The sequence below is a fragment of the Rhinolophus sinicus genome, chromosome 2, assembly GCF_057876585.1.
Source record: "Rhinolophus sinicus isolate RSI-liver-muscle chromosome 2, RSI-T2T, whole genome shotgun sequence".
NCBI classification, from domain to species: Eukaryota; Metazoa; Chordata; class Mammalia; order Chiroptera; family Rhinolophidae; genus Rhinolophus; species Rhinolophus sinicus.
In genome coordinates this window covers 64,618,849-64,635,744 of record NC_142502.1, presented here as the reverse complement: position 1 = coordinate 64,635,744, position 16,896 = coordinate 64,618,849, and the positions used below count along the sequence as shown (strand labels likewise).

Genomic DNA, 16,896 nt, shown 5'->3' with positions numbered 1-16,896 from the left:
GGAACAGAATCAATAAGCTATGTATTCTTCTGAGTAGGTTTGACCCACCTTAAACACCTACCTAAATTGGATCCCTAAAGAAAGCTGATGATAATCCCTTTGACAAAGCAAATAATAGGTCCCCAACCTATCCATGTACTGCAGATTGTTGATGTGCACAACTTTTCTTAAGGATATTTCCCTAACTTCAGCAAAGAAATGGCTCTCCATATAACGAGCCAAGACTTAAGTTAGTCTATAGGAAACTAAGACTAGAAGACTATAAGCTAAAACTATAACCTAGTGCAAAAATGCAGGGTTAGATCAGTAAGCCAATTTGTCGCTGCACAGGAAACCATTCCAACTTCATTCACAAACCATGGTTTACATAGACTCAATCATACGTGTATAAGCAGCAATGTACAATCAGCCTAAAAGGAATGGGGGTGCAAACTGGGAAAGGGTTAGGTAGAGATGTGGTTTGGATATTTTCACTGTAGAATCACTGAAGTCTACGTGTAAGATTTTACTATTATACACCAAGTATAACACACAAAAAATTTTCTTTCTCCTATCACTGACTGACAGTAAACCAACTAAACCATAAAATAAGTCAAAGCATCAGAGAGAAGTTAACCTAGTGTTATCAGCAGCCAGTGTGGTTTATTCCAGCTAATTGTAGTCGTGGAAGTGGCACCCTTACAAGCAATTTAGATCAACTGAAAAATGCTATTAATAACTATCCCTGGTTAGTATCTAGTATTAAAAGAATAATATGCTATCTATTCCACAAATATCTACTAGTGGGAGAGTCAGTGATAAGGGCAGAAAATTTCAACTGAGTTTTAGAAAAGACAAACTGCAGGTGACTATAGGAAAAAGCAATTTGTCTAGAGTATGACTGTCCCCTGGGGCCTGTCTCATGGTTTTCAATGCTGACTGCACAGTCATCACCTTAGGACCATTTTAAAATACACATGGGTTGGCACCAACCCTATTCAACTGAATCAAGTATTGGAATATTTATTGGAACAGGCAGCCAGCACTGAGAACCACTGCATCTCCTCCAAGGACCCTCAAATGTCCAAAACCCTCAACTGGGCTACAAGCAACAGCATGATGTTTTACAAGGTAACTGGAAGCAACAACAGCCCAGCAGTTATAAAAACTGTTTCTGATCCTTCTTTGCTCTGACAATCAGCCTTTCCAGGGAAGACATCCTGAGTCACCACCCATTCCCACTTCCAGTCCATACACAAGTTTCTTCCCAGCTTTAATTCCCTATCAGATCTGCTAAAAAGATGATTACCTAAATGAGAAGAGGAAGGGTATGGTACAGAATTGAGAGCCACCGAAGCTCAACAACTTTGCACAATTATTACAAACATACTCTTGTGCTTACATAGTGCCTAGGCTGAGGGCATATTCAAAGTGTCCTTAGATGCTTGGGTTCACTCCACATGCTATGAAGGTTGATGGAAATTTTTTCTTAGACTAGTTCTAAAAGTTCTCATAAGTAAATCTGGAAGACCCATTGCTAATAAGTTTTCTTTTCTACCACTGAATTCATGAAAGAGCAGAGAATCCAAAGTTATGTTCCTTAAATACACAATATTTTCAGTCTTTTAGACATGTTGAAGATCTGTTAACCACCAACAGATGTGTATATAATAGTCTTCTTTAGACAAAATTAAAGCTATTCATCCGCCCAAAAAAACTCTAGCTGCATCAAGGTGTCTTGAGCCCAAAGCTTAGTTAATTTAGTGTTTGCTCCACTGTGGCTAACTAAAAAATGCTTTAGGTAGTTCAGCATGTTTTCCCATGCAACTTGCCCCCCAGAGCTGGTCTAGTTCTTTTCTTCCTTCCTTTTATTTTGTGATTCACCCAAGGATTATGTTATTTGAGAAGTCATGGTGCAAGGAATAATCAATGGCCAACTCTAGTTGAAATGCAGTATTAATCCTTAATTTATTCTTCTGAGGAAAGCCATGCTCAAGCATCCTTTCATTTTCCATAGAGAGCTACGCTTTGGTCCAAGTTGTGTTAATGGTAGCTTCCCAAATAGAACTCCAGCCTGCTTTCAGACGCCAGCACCAAAGGGATGAACGTGGATGAGAAGAAGCTAAATCTGAATTGAGTCAGAAGCTTCTGGACGTTACTTTCACTAAGTAATCTTGTAGCAAACCTATCTAATGAAAATCAGATCTCATTCAGAGTAGGGGAATTTATTTTCCTGGATAAAACATAATTGGTCCCATAAGATCTATTACCCCAAGAACTAAAGGTTCTGTCTACACAACACTAAATGAAGTGGTCAATGAATTTAGCCAAAATCCCCAATAAAAAACAAAATATTCTCTTAGAATTCAAATCCTTTTAGGCAACATATTGGAGAGAGTGAGTCATATTTATTAATGGGTTTCAGGCACACTTGTTCCTTGATCAAATAAATACACAGTTAATCAACAGATATATTTAAATGCTTACTATGTGCTCAGTCAGAACTCTGCCAAGTTAGAAAGGAGATCTGGAAGATGTATAAGACTGATGCAAAGAAACAGGGTTTTGCATGACTTCTGCTTTCAATTACAGGTTATGATGCAACGTAACACATATATGTTTTGAAATTTGGGGATTTTTCTCTTTTGCCACAAAAAAAAAAAAAAATCAAAACCATCTCCAGTTTAGCTATCAGAACCTAGTAGAATGAGTGGCACATAGTAGGTCTTAACAAATATGTGTGGCATGGATAAATAAATGAATGAATCTTTTCTGAGCATACAAAGTATATTAAGCTGAGAGGTCAAAGTAACAAAAACATCCTCTTAAGTGCTATTATATTTGGTATTAGAGACTGCTCAATCTTTACCAAAGTCCTCATTGTTTTATTCTTCTCCCTGAGAACACAGCTAATCCCCATTAGCAGCCTCCATTGCAGTTTGTTTACATGTGGCCCTGTGATGAGTTCTACTCCATGGAATATGCATGTAAATGGTATGAGCCACTTCCAAGCCTCACTCGATGAAAACTTCCATGCTCCTTACCTTCCAGCTAACCGGGATGAGACAAGCACCGCCAGCTTCAGGGCCACATGTCAGTGATGGCAGAGCTTCTGTAGCGGGGTACTCCTGAATGACAGCAAAGACTTCACACCAGCCCAGACGATGCTTATATTATTATTCTATTTTTACAGATGAGAAAACTGTCACAGAGAATTAATCATAGAGAATAAGAGGCAGCAAGGAATCTGAACCAGAATGCACTTCTTCGACCATCATATTTTTCCTCAAAATTACTCAAAATACTTAAAGAATTTCTGAATCATGGAGGACTAATTCAATTATTCAATAAAACTCCCCAGTACAGGGAGGCGTCTGAGCTGGGGGCATGGAACTAAGCCTCAGGAGTACCCACAAAAGTGTTCAGAAGTTTATAACGACCTCGCACAAAGGGAATGTTACTTCTGATGGCTTGATCACATACAACCCACCTAGAAGAGAAATAAATATCTTTCCCCTGAAACTTCTCACATGTAGAATATAGAAACATTACACACACAGAGCAGTCCATGAGGAGTGTTGTGTATTTCACAAATCAAGTGGGATGTAAAATCTCAGAGACCACAGCTGGCTCCAGAAATCTAAGTGGGAAGACAGGTGACCACAGGTTCCAACTCCTGCTTTGTGTACCTCGCTGACCTAAACTAATATACAAAATCTCTGCGGTAACTTTGTAATCCAACATCTTCCCTTTGAGGACATCAGAGTTGATGTTTCATCCTCTGGGCAAGAATTTATCCTGCCTTTGGCTTCCATTTTCTCCAGGACACTTGCTACTCTGAGGTCTCAGCACCAATGACACAGAAACACAGACAAATAGCTGCTTCCATCTAATCTTCAGAATGAAATTTGGTATACTCAGTTTTCATAAATTAAATTTTTGGACAAAATGTCAACTGTTACAAATATTGATATTCATTTTATCATTGTTTAACAAAGGTCTTTAGATTAAACAAGAAAAGGCCACAATAAATTATGGCACAGGTGATCCAAAATTGAATTTGATTCCAAAAGTCAATTTGATATTAGCACTAGAGCACCTTCTCTACTTGACTTTCAACTATATGTAGTAATATGGACAGGGAAATGGTCAGGATACTGAATTTCAATTTTAAAATAATTTTATTTGCCATTGTAATTGATTTTTAAATGTTATTTTGGGGCCATTGGGCTACTTCCAGAATAAGTAAGGAAGAGATATTAGAAAGAACAGAATAAGAATGGATCTGATTACTTTACCCTTGAAAAACTGCTAGTGCATGCCAATTTTTACTCATGGGTGGGAAAATTAGAAACAATAAGGAAACTACACTGAATTTTTCATAAAGTAAATTTATTCAATTTAAAGAAATGTATAATTTTAAGTTTATGTCATTTCTATTCCTTTGGTGTGTAAATGTCCTTTCTTTATTGAAACGATATAACTGTAAAAGATTGTTGCTAGTATTTTGTCTATAGTTGGCAAAATAAAAAAGTTAGCAATTCTATTCTATACCCAAAACTATGGTTTTTCAGGTTCTTTTTGTCAATGGAATCCAAAGTCTAGGAGACATTAAGCTAGTCCAACCTCCCACCTATAACTGGAAGCTTAAATACAGCAATAAAAGATGAATGTGAAGCTTCCTTGATGATTCCCCACGTGAATGATTGGCTCATAGATACTGGAGTTTCCAAGAGTAGAAGTATTTCCTGAGTATCTTCTGTGTGCTCAGTACAGATCTTAGAATTCCCACTGAAGAGAAAAAAAGCTGTCCCTTCCAACAAAGAATTTATAGTCAGTTGTACAGCCACAAGCACCTATGTGAACTAGAAAGAAAACACATACATGCACTCATACACACACACACACACATACACACACACACACACACACACACACACACACACACACATTCTCATATTACTCAGGGTGAGATTGTGTGTCACAGACTAAGGACAGCTGACCTGTTAAAAACTAAAAGGTGAATATGGGGCTGAGTACCGTGTTTCCCCGAAAATAAGACCTAGCCGGACAATCACTTCTAATATGTCTTTTGGACCAAAAATTAATATAACACCCAGTCTTATTTTTCTATAAGACCGGGTCTCATATAATATAATATAACATGAGACCAGGTCTTATATTAATTTTTGCTCCAAAAGACACATTAGAACTGATTGTCCAGCTAGGTCTTATTTTCGGGGAAACAGGGTAACACAAGAAATGATTCTTGAGCTGGATGTTAATGGAAGACAAGTGTTCGTGTTGGCTAAAAAGACACAAAGGGCTTTCTGAGTAGGTAGAAAAGCACTAAAAAGAAACCATGGAGAGAGTGATGGTACGTGTAGATGGGGAGGTAAGCAAAGTGGCAGACTTGGCTATTATAGAAAGGGTCCTGAGAAGCCAGAGGAATTAAACACCAAGCAGCCCCTTGACTGAGGCCTAAAATAAGATACTACGGTAGTTAAACACAACCTCATGACAAACTAATGGCTACAATACTCAATCCAAGAAAAAGGTCCAACCAGGAACACAGTGGCAAGAAAATGTCAAGGAGGATCCCAAAATTCATCTTCTCCCACCAGTCTCAAACCAAAAATAAAGCTCCATCAAAAGTATATTGGTCTATGGATCAATTTAAAAGTTTCAAAGTCATCAAGCCCAGTTATGAGTCTATCACAGTAATTCATGTGAGAGATGAAGCAAGTATAGTCCAGATTTGCCTTCTCATCGTGGGGCTTTATCACCCCCAAGGGGGTAGTAACTGGTTCAAGGGTAGGGGGAGGGATATTAAAAAAATCTTAGATATTACAATTGTTTGTAATATTAGTTATGACAATAATATTTGTGACAAAATATTATTTCTTAGTATTTAATTTTTGAATCCTCTCATTAGGGAGAAATTAAATTCATTTTAATTTTATTTTATTTTATTGATTAAAATTTAATTTAGTTTTCTCCTTAAAGACATGACAATAAAAAACAGGTTGAGAGACATTGGTCTCGACATAGAAATAGCACCATATATAGTTTTGTTAATGATGTTTCTCTTACATATTTAGTAATGAAGATTGTCATCAGTGTCTTTGGTTCCCAATTTCAGCATTTGTTTCCTTTTCTGTTCTGTCCCGAGTCCCAAGTCCCGGTACATAATCTTTTGTACCCAGGAAAATATTTGCCATATAAGTCATCTATACCTTAGAGAAACTGTAAGATAATATTTGTCTTTTGAAGATATATTTTCATTTTAAGGCTTTCAAATGAAAGACTTTGGAATGAAAAATATTGCTTCATCCCATGGGCTCATCTCTACCAGGTTCAAAGCTCTCTTTGAACTGATGAGCAGGCATTCTTCCAGAAATGCTAGATGGCCACCATCCTTTCTACAACACTTAGACTGCACTGCCCAAATGCCAAGGCCCAGGCTCCAAAGGGCATCATGACCAATAGGAAGTGGGCATACTAGTAGTGGCTAGAACTTATTAAGCATTTACTATGTGCCAGTCCCCATTCGCATCACTACATATGACCAACTGCAGTAACTCCTCAGACAATTCTATGAACCAGGTACTATCATTACCATCTCTCTTTTATAAATGAGGAAACTGAAGCAAAAGAAGTTATACTACATGTTAGTCACTTACCCAGCAAGTGCCAGAGCCAAGGTTTAAGCCCTGCTAGTTTGATACCAGAGCTTACTCCCTGAAATACTCCACATACTGCCTTGGAAACTGGCTCAGAGACTCTGGGCCTGACAGATCTGCATTCAAATCCTGTCTCTCTCATTTCCCATCTGGTAACCTTGAACTAATTACCCAGCTTCTCTGAGCCCGAATTTCTGCAGTTTTCTGATCTCATAGGGTTATTATAAGGTATAAATGAGATTGGGCCTGGCTGAACAAATCTGAAGTTTTTAAAAAATCAGTATTAATATTGTCAAGATGCCATTTCTTCCTAACTTGATCTATAGATTTAGTAGATCTGAAGCTCCAGTGGCGCAATCAGTTAACACACGATAATTATATAGATTTAGTGGATCTATAGATGCAGTTAAAATCCCAGCAAGTTATTTTTTGGATGTTGACAAACTGATTAAAGTTTATATGGGAAGGCAAAAGACCCAGAATACCCAACACAATATTGAAGGAGAAGAAAGTTGGAGGACTAATACTACCAAACTTCAAGATTTACTATAACGCCATAGTAATCAGGACAGTGTGGTGCTGGCAAAAGAACAGACATGTAGATCCATAGAGCAGAATAAATAACCTAGAAATAGACTCACATAAATATAGTCAACTGAACTTTAACAAAAGAGCAAAGAGAGTACAATAGAGAAAAGATGGTCTTTATAACAAATGGTGCTAGAACAGCTGGACATACACATGTAAATAAGTAAATAAATAAATAAATAAATTTAGACACTGAGGCTACACCTTTCACAAAAATTAATTTGAAATGGATAATAGACTAAATATAAAACTCCTAGAAGATAACAAAAGAAAATTTAGATGACCTTGGGTATGGTGATGACTTTTTAGATACAACACCAAAGACATAATCCACAAAAGAAATATTTGATAAACTGGACTTCATTAAAATTTAAAAATTCTGCTTTGCAAAAGACACCATCAAGAGAATGAGAAGACAAGACACAGAGAGAGCAAAAATATTTGCAAAAAAAAAAAAAAAAAAAATCTTATGAAGGACTATTATTCAAAATATAACAAGAACTCTTAAAACTGAACAATAAGAAAGTGAACAATTTGATTTTTCAAATGGGCCAAAGATCTGAACAAACACCTTGCCAAAAAAAGCTATACAGAGGGCAAATAACCATATGAAAAGAAGCTCCACATCAAATGTCATTAGGGAGTTGCAAATTAAAACAATAATGTGATACTGCCACATACCTATTTGAATGGTCCAAATCCAGAAGGCTGACATTACCGAGTGCTGAAGAGAATGTGGAGCGACAGGGACTCTCATTCATTCCTGGTGGGAAGACAAAATGGTACAGCCATTTTAGGAGACAGTTTGGCTAAATATACTCTTACCATACAGTTCAACAATCACACTCCTCAATATTTACCCAAAAGAGTTGAAAATTTATGTCCACACAAAAAAACTGCACAACAATGTTCATAGCAGCTTTATTTGTAATTGCCAAAACTTGGAAGCAACCAAGATATCCTTCAAGAGGTGAATGGATAAACAAAATGCATTACATCAAAACAATGGAATATTCTTCAGTGCTAAAAGGAAATAAGCTGATAAAAGACACAAGTAGAGAGATCCAAGATGGTGGAATAAACACTGTACCTGCATCATTCCATGAACACATTAAAATTACAACTAAATTATAAACAATAAACCTGGAGAACCATCTGAAATCTAGCCAAACAGAAGTCCTATAACTAAAAATATAAAGAAGCCACATAGAGACTGGTAGGAAAAGCAGAGATGTAGAATGGGCCCTAAACCTTCATGTGACAGTTGAGAATCAGGAAGAATATCTCAGCTACAGAGGCTCTCCCTGGAGGAATGAGGGACCTTAGCCCCACACCAGGCTCCCGAGCCCATAATACCTGTGCCAGGAAGAGGCCAGAGAAAATCCAGATGTCCCTCTAAAGAGACCGCATACAGACTCACTTGCTCATAGACACTCACTCTGGGCTCAGGTAGAGGGAAGGTGACTCAGGCGGAGGCAGAAGCATACAAGGCTGGGGTAGACTGAGGTGTGTGGCTTCATAGGGAGGGCTGGAGGAGAGTCACCATTTTCCCTGTATGAGGTCCTCCTTCCAAGCAGCCGGCAAGCAGGCACCACCTGCCAGCTCCCTTAAGGTTCAGTTCCTGATAAAGCCTTGTGTGATAAGGGAAGGTGTCAGGGGGTCACTAGAGTGGGGAGAATTGTGGTCACCAGGTTAATGTAGATTCTGGTTTGGTACCAGTGTTGAGCCTGGAGTGACTCTGCAAAAGTCTTACAGTCCACTGAGGACAGTCACTGCCCATCTGTGTCCTGCTGGACTCGGAAAGTTTTCCAGGAAAGAGTGAAATGTGTGTGTGTGTGTGTGTGGGGGCTGGCTGCTGGGGAAAAAGTGCTCCAGCATTGGGGGAGTTGGGTGGAGCAGGGTCACAGCAAAGCACACCAGCCAATCAGATTCAGATTTAGCCATGTGTGGGAGGGCTCAACAAATAAGTCATGGGGATGTAACGTACAGTATGGGGAATATAGTCAATCATATTGTGATAGCATGGTACAGTGTCAGGTGGTTGCTGGACTTATCATGGTGATCACTTCCTTAGGTATATAAATGTTGAATAACTATGGTGTACCCTTGAAACTAATATAATATTGCATGTTAGCTATATTTTTAATAAAAATCCTTAAAAAAGAAATAAGTTATTGATCCATGAATAGACATGGAGGAATCTTAAAAGCACATTGCTGAGTGAAAAAAGCCAGTCTGAAAAGGGTACATACTGTATGATAGTACACAGCTATGACTTGCTGGAAAAGGCAAAGCTATGGAGACAGTAAAAGGATCAGTGGCTGCCAGGGGTTAGGGGGAGGGAGGAATGAATAGGCAGAACATAGGGGATTTTTAGGGCATTGAAACTATTCAAAATGAGATGACAATGGTAGCTACACGCCATCATACATTTGTTCAAACACACAGAATACACAGCAAGAGTGAACCCCAATTTACACTATGGATTCTGGGTGATAATGATGTGTCAATGTAGGTTCCAATTGTAACAAAAGCACTTCTATGGTGCAAGATGTTGATAATGGGGGAAGTTGTATGCAGAGGGACAGGGAGCATGTGGGAAATTTCTGTACCTTCTCCTTAATTTTTCTGTGAACCTGCTCTAAAAAACAAAGTCTATTTTAAAGGGGAAAATCATCAGAATAGGCTTGGAAGTCAAAACTAGAAAGATAGAGGAAGAAGAGTCTTCTCTGTTTACACTCTTCTGAGCCAAAAGGAACAGACACCCAAAAGATAGGAACTGAATCTAGGTTGCTAGAGGCCACCCAGACAAGGGTAGAGAAGAAAAATGATTCTGTCAGGGCTGACCAGATGTGCTGAGACCTCTCCTTCCTGGCCTGAGGCCCATCACAGAACAAGGCCTTCCCCAGGGCAAGGTCTCTACCTCTCCCCCTCATCTACAGCTTCCTGAATGTATGAGAAAAAGATGTAAAGGGTGTACTAGTTAAACTCTTATTGAATTCCTATAACAATATCAGAAACAATATGCATCACTTCAACACAGACAAATGGCTACAAACCACTGAGGGGGCTATGGGAATGAATGTTCTCAAAGAGCCAGGAATCTGCAAGTTCAGCTTCCTGGAATCAAGTACCGGCCAAAAGGCATTCTCACCTGGTAGACTCAAGCATATCACATGACTTGGAGGTGCTGCCAAAAATCCACATCAAAAAAAAAAGAAGAAGAAGAAGAAGAATTAAACAAGAGGAGAGGGGGAAAGAGAGACCAGGATGTCTCTCCAGGACTATAGGAAAGGCCTTTATTAGCAAGACCCTTAGAAATGAAAGGTTGCCATCCAAATGCAGACACACTTCTTTCCCTCCTGTGACCATTTCATAACTCTTGCACTTCCTAACGTGGAGCCGCTCCACCTATGAGGTCATTTGTTTTCCCGAGAACTATAGAGCTTGCCAATCATTCAGATCACAGGCACTGGCCAGGAAAGCTGTGAGGAAAGAAAAGCATTAAGCCTCTTACTGCTCTCTCTTAGGTCACTCAGAGCATTAGAATTCCATACAATTGTCTTCTAAAAAAAAAAAATGCTTACAAAGAAGATAACAAGTTCCAAATGTTTCCTAAAGGTATGTTTGTTTCAAATCATATGTTTTTAATCGATGACAAAACAGCCTGAGTTATAATTTATTCCAAATTCCACACACTATCTAAAAGCCAAGAGATAACATGCAGAAGTGATGACTGTGGTCTTGGTGATATATAGAGTCAGTGTGTTGATTCAAGACATAAACAGAGTCACACAGAAAGAGAAGACATGGAGAACAACAGATCCAATTTGCCTTATGCCTGCTTCTAGAACAGACCAGTTTCCGCCCTCCAGGTGAGGAGCAAAAAATCCCTGCTTTGGGGTAAGATTCTGGTGTTAGCCATTTATAGTTTAGTGTAACTTTGAATTGCTCAATCCCCACACTCTATTTGCATTTGAAATCTTACCTATAATTGGGAAATAAAGGTTTTATGTGGTTACGAAGGGAATTTGAAACCTTGATGAACAGATGAAGTAGATATGAAAGAAAGAGCAACTGAGAAATCCATAATATGCTTAAGAAAAAAGGATTTACCAAGAGCATTTTTAATTGCACATTGTTTATAATGCTAACTTTAGTGGCTCCTTAGCTTTATAACCAGAGGATCTATTGCAGAATGCCTTTCTTTTGTTAAGTCTCACCAAGAAGCATCAGCTCCAAAAAAAGGTTTTGTTGTTTTGCTCTTAGTAAGCACTGCTCATTTTTCAATGTAGATTTTTAAATGGAGAAACTGAAACAGTGGCTGGGAAGACCTGGACTTATCTGATTTCAGCACTGAGGTTCATGTCATTTCACTAATTGCTAGATGCAAAGGCATAGATATACATAAGCTATTGGATTTAGTGAAGTGCTGTAAGCAATATAGACTATCTAATAAATGCAGTGCAACCTAATGAAATTCATATTTTAGAGAAGATCTGAGGAAAAAAGACCCAAAACATTGCCTAGATGGGACTTTGGAATTTTGGAGATCTTCTTGCCTAGTCCTGACCCTTTCCTAAAACATGAACCTCAGCCTCCAACCAAATTAGACCCCACCGACTATGCTGGAATCATTTCAGACTTGCTTCTGAAAAAGCATTCCTTTTCTCCAAAGAAAGGAAACAGAAATCGTTAGGCGGAAGAAATGACCTTGTTCCAGATCCTTGTTCCAGAATGAGCAATAGCACCTAGAATGAAAGTGAAAGATTATATAATTTCCTCCTTTGATTTAACTCAAGTACTGTAGGCCTGAAATTTACTCTGGACAATGAAGGGTCTGACATTTTCTTATTTACAAGTGAGCTTCTGGGAGGTACCCTGGTACAGGAAGCCCAAACTTGTCTCTTTTTCATTTGACTACAATGTAGGCCAACGCTACAGTTGTGAAAAAAGAAATCACTAAGTAATAGAAAAATCTTCTGAGAAAGCAATTTTCTTTCAAGGTTGCTACAAATCTCAGGGTATTTCAGGATGACCTTAAAACATCATATCTCACTGAGTTTTGTGGAGGAAATGAGATTGGTAAATGAATACTTCTTGCTATCAAACTCCAATCCTCCATGAGAAGACAAACCTAACTCATGTTGCTCATAGATATAACCACAGCCTGATGCGAAGCATCAAATTTCCAGGAACTCTATCCATAGAGGAAGTCTATTCTCTGGGAAAGAAAGGCAAATAATCTGTAGGTACAGGTTCCAGAAGAAAATCAAACCACTAATTGAATGAGATATCTTCCCATGCTGGCAATAGACGACTAAAATAAATACTAAAACGTTCCAATGATCATTGCATGAATTAATGAACCAATGAACCAATTTCAGAAATAATTACAAACATTTTATTTTATTCCTGCATCAATACTAGTATAATTTATTGAATACCTACCATGTGCATAACATGGCCCAAAAGAATGCCATATTTCAGAAGGAACATAAGATAAAGTCCCTCTTAATCTCAGCAATATAATCACAAATGCAAAAATAAATTTAAAATTATCAAAACCCCTCAGTAATTCAGAACTATTGGAGAGAAGTATTTTCTGAATTCAGTACAATTTTTCTGCTGTAGCATATACAAGAACAAATACAATTTTAAGGCTAAGTCCCCTGTGGCTTCATTGGGTTAAATGTTATTTAGCTCAACAACAGATTTGGATAATTTGTAATATGCCCAAATTGTCTGCCTATTAGTTTTAGTTTACGCAGAATTGAATCGTGTGTGTGAAGAGACTTCCTAAAATGATGAAAGAGCAGATTTCTTAAGTAGGTAAATATTTCCTCTTAATGATATCTGCAAATTTTATTTTACTAATAATATCTCCTTCTTACTAATAGCGCAGAAGTAAATATAAGCATATTTAGAATTATCATAAGGTTTAAATTACTAAAGCCCTGTTTAATAAATTTCAATTTGCATAAAAGTCACCAGCAAGAGTAACCGTCAAAAAAGGAACGAAAATAACAGCTAGCCTTTTCTTCTGTGCTTATTACATGCCAACCACAATGCTTATGTGTATACTGATCTCATTTTAATCATCAAAACAGTATCTTCAGGAGGGTATTCTGCTTGCCCCCATTTTTTTAAACAAGTGGAAACTAATAGCGTCTGGGAGCTTAAACATTATACTGTTTGCCCTCCAATCAGGAGCTACAAAGAGGCATTATATTGATTTGTCACTTTTAAGGTGCAATCTCAGCACATTTAAATAAAAAGTGAGTGCCCATGAAAAATCATTCTAACACTTTTTGCTAGTACATACAAACAGAATCTGATTTTTAAAAAATACTATCACCACATCCTGTTCTATAATTTTCATACCATAGTCAACCTAGAAACACGTGTTCCTGGAAACAGTTTAACTGAAGACAATCCTCTGCCTGACAAGAGCGTCACCATTTGCCCACTCTCCCAGCCTTGGAGAGCCCTCCTTCCTAATTTCCCTGTTGTGTTTTTCTGCTCTCCTATTTTCTGTCATCACGCAGGTTCAAGCAGCCACAACCCCATGCCTGGAACATTCAAGCAGGACTCCTGTGGCTTTCCTTTTCAAACCTCCCTGTTCAAACCCACCTTTCTGCCTAGTCCCTTCTACTTATTATCTTTCCCCAAACCTTACCAGCCAGGCTATTTAAAGGTGATCCACACTGGTTTTTTCCCATTTACTTTCCACCCTCTTCACTCTGGTTCCTGCCCCCACCTTTTTTTTTCCCCCTCAGGCTTCTTTGTGTCCTCTCCTCCTCCCGCCTTTAAATATGAATGTTTCCCAGCATCCATCCTGGTGCCCCACTCTTCCCACTCCACATGCTCCCTCGCCTACTTCATCCACATATGCCAGTAACTTCAAAATCTCTATTACAGTCCTGACCTCTCCCTTCAGTTCCCAACTCACATCCAGCCTCTACCTGGATGTCCCACAGGCTTCTCACACTCACGATTCCCACTCAGTTTAATCCTGCTCCTGCTCTTATGTTCTACACTTCGGGTAGTAACGCCTTGTAATGAGTCCCAATCACTCATATCACCCCTGACCTCCAGTCACTAATTTCAGCAGATTTTTCCTCCTGAAATAATAGCTCATGAATCTACTTACTCCTCTCTACACCTATGACTATTAAGCTAGTGGGTAGGTGCCAGCAACATTCCTCACCTGGACTATTACAATAGCCCCCTAATAGTTTCCCTGCCTCGAGTCCTGTCCCCAGGAACTCCATCCCCCACATTACCATTGAATTGTTTCCCAACATGCAAAGCCTGATCATGTCAACCTCTTGCCTAAAAGCTTTTGATAGCTCTCCATTTCCTGCCCTGTCTCAGCAACATCCCCATCATTTCCCAGGCTACACATTACATTTTCACAGACCCAAATCAAATCCGTGTATGCTCCTCTTGCTCTCAATGTTTTCAGTGCTTAGTGTGTGCTCTTCCTCCTATACAGAACGCCTTCCCCATTTTTCACCCGGTGCACCCAGAGGAGACTGGCAAGTAGGTAAGGGAAATCTTCCTGATGGGGGAGGACGACACCTTTCTAACAAAAGGAGCATGGAATTGAGTACTACACACGAAGTCCTGGACACTGGATTCAGCACAAGCTAAACTCCCCCTGAACAATTATAGTTTCAACTGACCCTTTGTGTAAACTACCTTGCTCTGGAAACAAGCTGTTATGTGTCCGTTTTGTTTTGTTTTGTTTTGTTTTGTTTTGTTTTGTTTTGTTTTGCCATATTTCTAAATTACTTGGAGACAAACCATGTTTTAGGCCATTTCATATTTCTGGTGTCCACCCCAGCACGGCATTTTATACAACAGTAAATATCCAATAATTACCCAGTGATATAACCTGACAACATCTATTGACAAAAGTATTCTGAAACAAGTCCCTTCACCTATCCTCTGTTTGTGAAAAGTCAGTTGATCCAATAATTATGATGTCACCTGGACATCATTTTTGTGAGAAAAAGAAAATGTGTATTCGGATTTACATAGAAGGTAACATTTAATGGTTAAGATTCGCTCCCTGGCCTGACTATTCACACACACTAACTCATTTTATCCCCACAACATTACCCTGTGGTAGGGTTATTGTTGCCATCTCACAGATGAGGAGGTTGAGGCACAGAGGGGTCCTAGAGCAGCTGATTAAAAGAATAGCCAGGATATGGAATCAGGCAGCCTGGCTCCAGAGCCGCTGCTCTCCCCAGTGTTCTTGGGTCTGCCAGGCAGGGCCCAGCACAACTGCTACACACTCACAAATTTACTGACTGTTTTGATCCTAAATACCAGCTATAAAGTACTATAAATCTACTCCCCCAAAATACACCCTCATCTGAAAAGACCAATATGAAAAATATGTAAAATTAAAATTATGTTTAAATACAATTTATGCTGAAGAACTTAAATCAAGAATTTATCCTTTTTCACATCTGATTGATCATAGTTAATGATAACATTAAGAAGAAAACAATTAATTGAACCCTTCAGTAGACTGTAGGAATAAAGCTTCCATTATAGTGAGATTAGAAGCAACAGAAGAGTTAATGCTCCATGAGACTTACAAAAATGAATGTTTCCACATATGTGGAAGGATAATGATTTGAAGAATTTGCAATGCATGGCCTCCATCTTCTGTGCTTCTTTGTTCCCCAGAGTCCTTGCTATCCCTCCAGGAAGTTGGTGTGCTCCAGCCTCACGCTCTCAGAGTTGAATTGTTACAGCAGAGATGCAGAAAGTTATTGCATAGGTTGGGTTTTTAAAATATTTCACTTATGCGAAAATTATCCATATATAACATATTATAAAATATTAGATTGGTGCAAAAGTAATTGCGGGTTTTGCAATTGTTTTGAACCTTTTAAACCACAATTACTTTTGCACCAACCTAATATATTATACTATATACATTACATAATATATATGCAAACCATAAGGTTTATAACGAACTCCAATGTGCCCAACATCCAATGATCCAGGCTCAGTTTTTGAGGTTCAAAATGTAATTTTGAATCTTTGGAAGAAATAATAACTTTGCAAGGAAAGTTTTTGAGATGCAAAACCCTGAATCTTGCATTGCTTGAGTCCTGGTTTAAACAACAAGCACAGAAGCAAAATTGGTTATAATGAGTTTGTCAGTTCAGATTCAATAAAGACTCCATGAGACAAGAAGACTGAAGAAAAATTAGAGGGGCAGCCAGAGTGAGATGCTGACAACTTCTTAGACTCACTGGGCCTATGACCCCATCCCCGCAGCTGCAGTGGGTAGAATTACAGAATCTCCCATTAAGTATGGGAGTCCCAGAGTTCTAGCATAGAACCTGAAAAAATAATGCCATGGCCTGGGGAAAGGGGCAAAAGGAAAGTCTTGAATGAACTGAGTTTTAACATAAATTGACTATATTTTCCTGGCGTTTTCTAAGATTTCATCTTCTGCATTGACATGGATGGAGAGATGGAGATAAATCGAAGTTATAAAAAACAAAAGACAGTTACTTTTTTTGGACACCTATGTATGTAACTAAGATGCTTGCCCTTATAACATATATTGGTAAAACATTGGTAAATATTGGTAAAATATTTTTTGAATTTTACT

General features: G+C 38.4%; 1 long non-coding RNA gene across 1 annotated transcript in view; it reads right to left on the bottom strand.

Moving 5' to 3' along the window:
- LOC141571681 (uncharacterized) overlaps positions 1-8,015 on the bottom strand; it is a 142,733-nt gene extending 134,718 nt beyond the window's left edge. Inside the window, exon 1 of the long non-coding RNA XR_012496661.2 lies at positions 7,932-8,015. This is a non-coding gene — a long non-coding RNA (uncharacterized LOC141571681). The remainder of the gene's footprint in view (positions 1-7,931) is intronic.
- Positions 8,016-16,896: the final 8,881 nt, after the last annotated feature.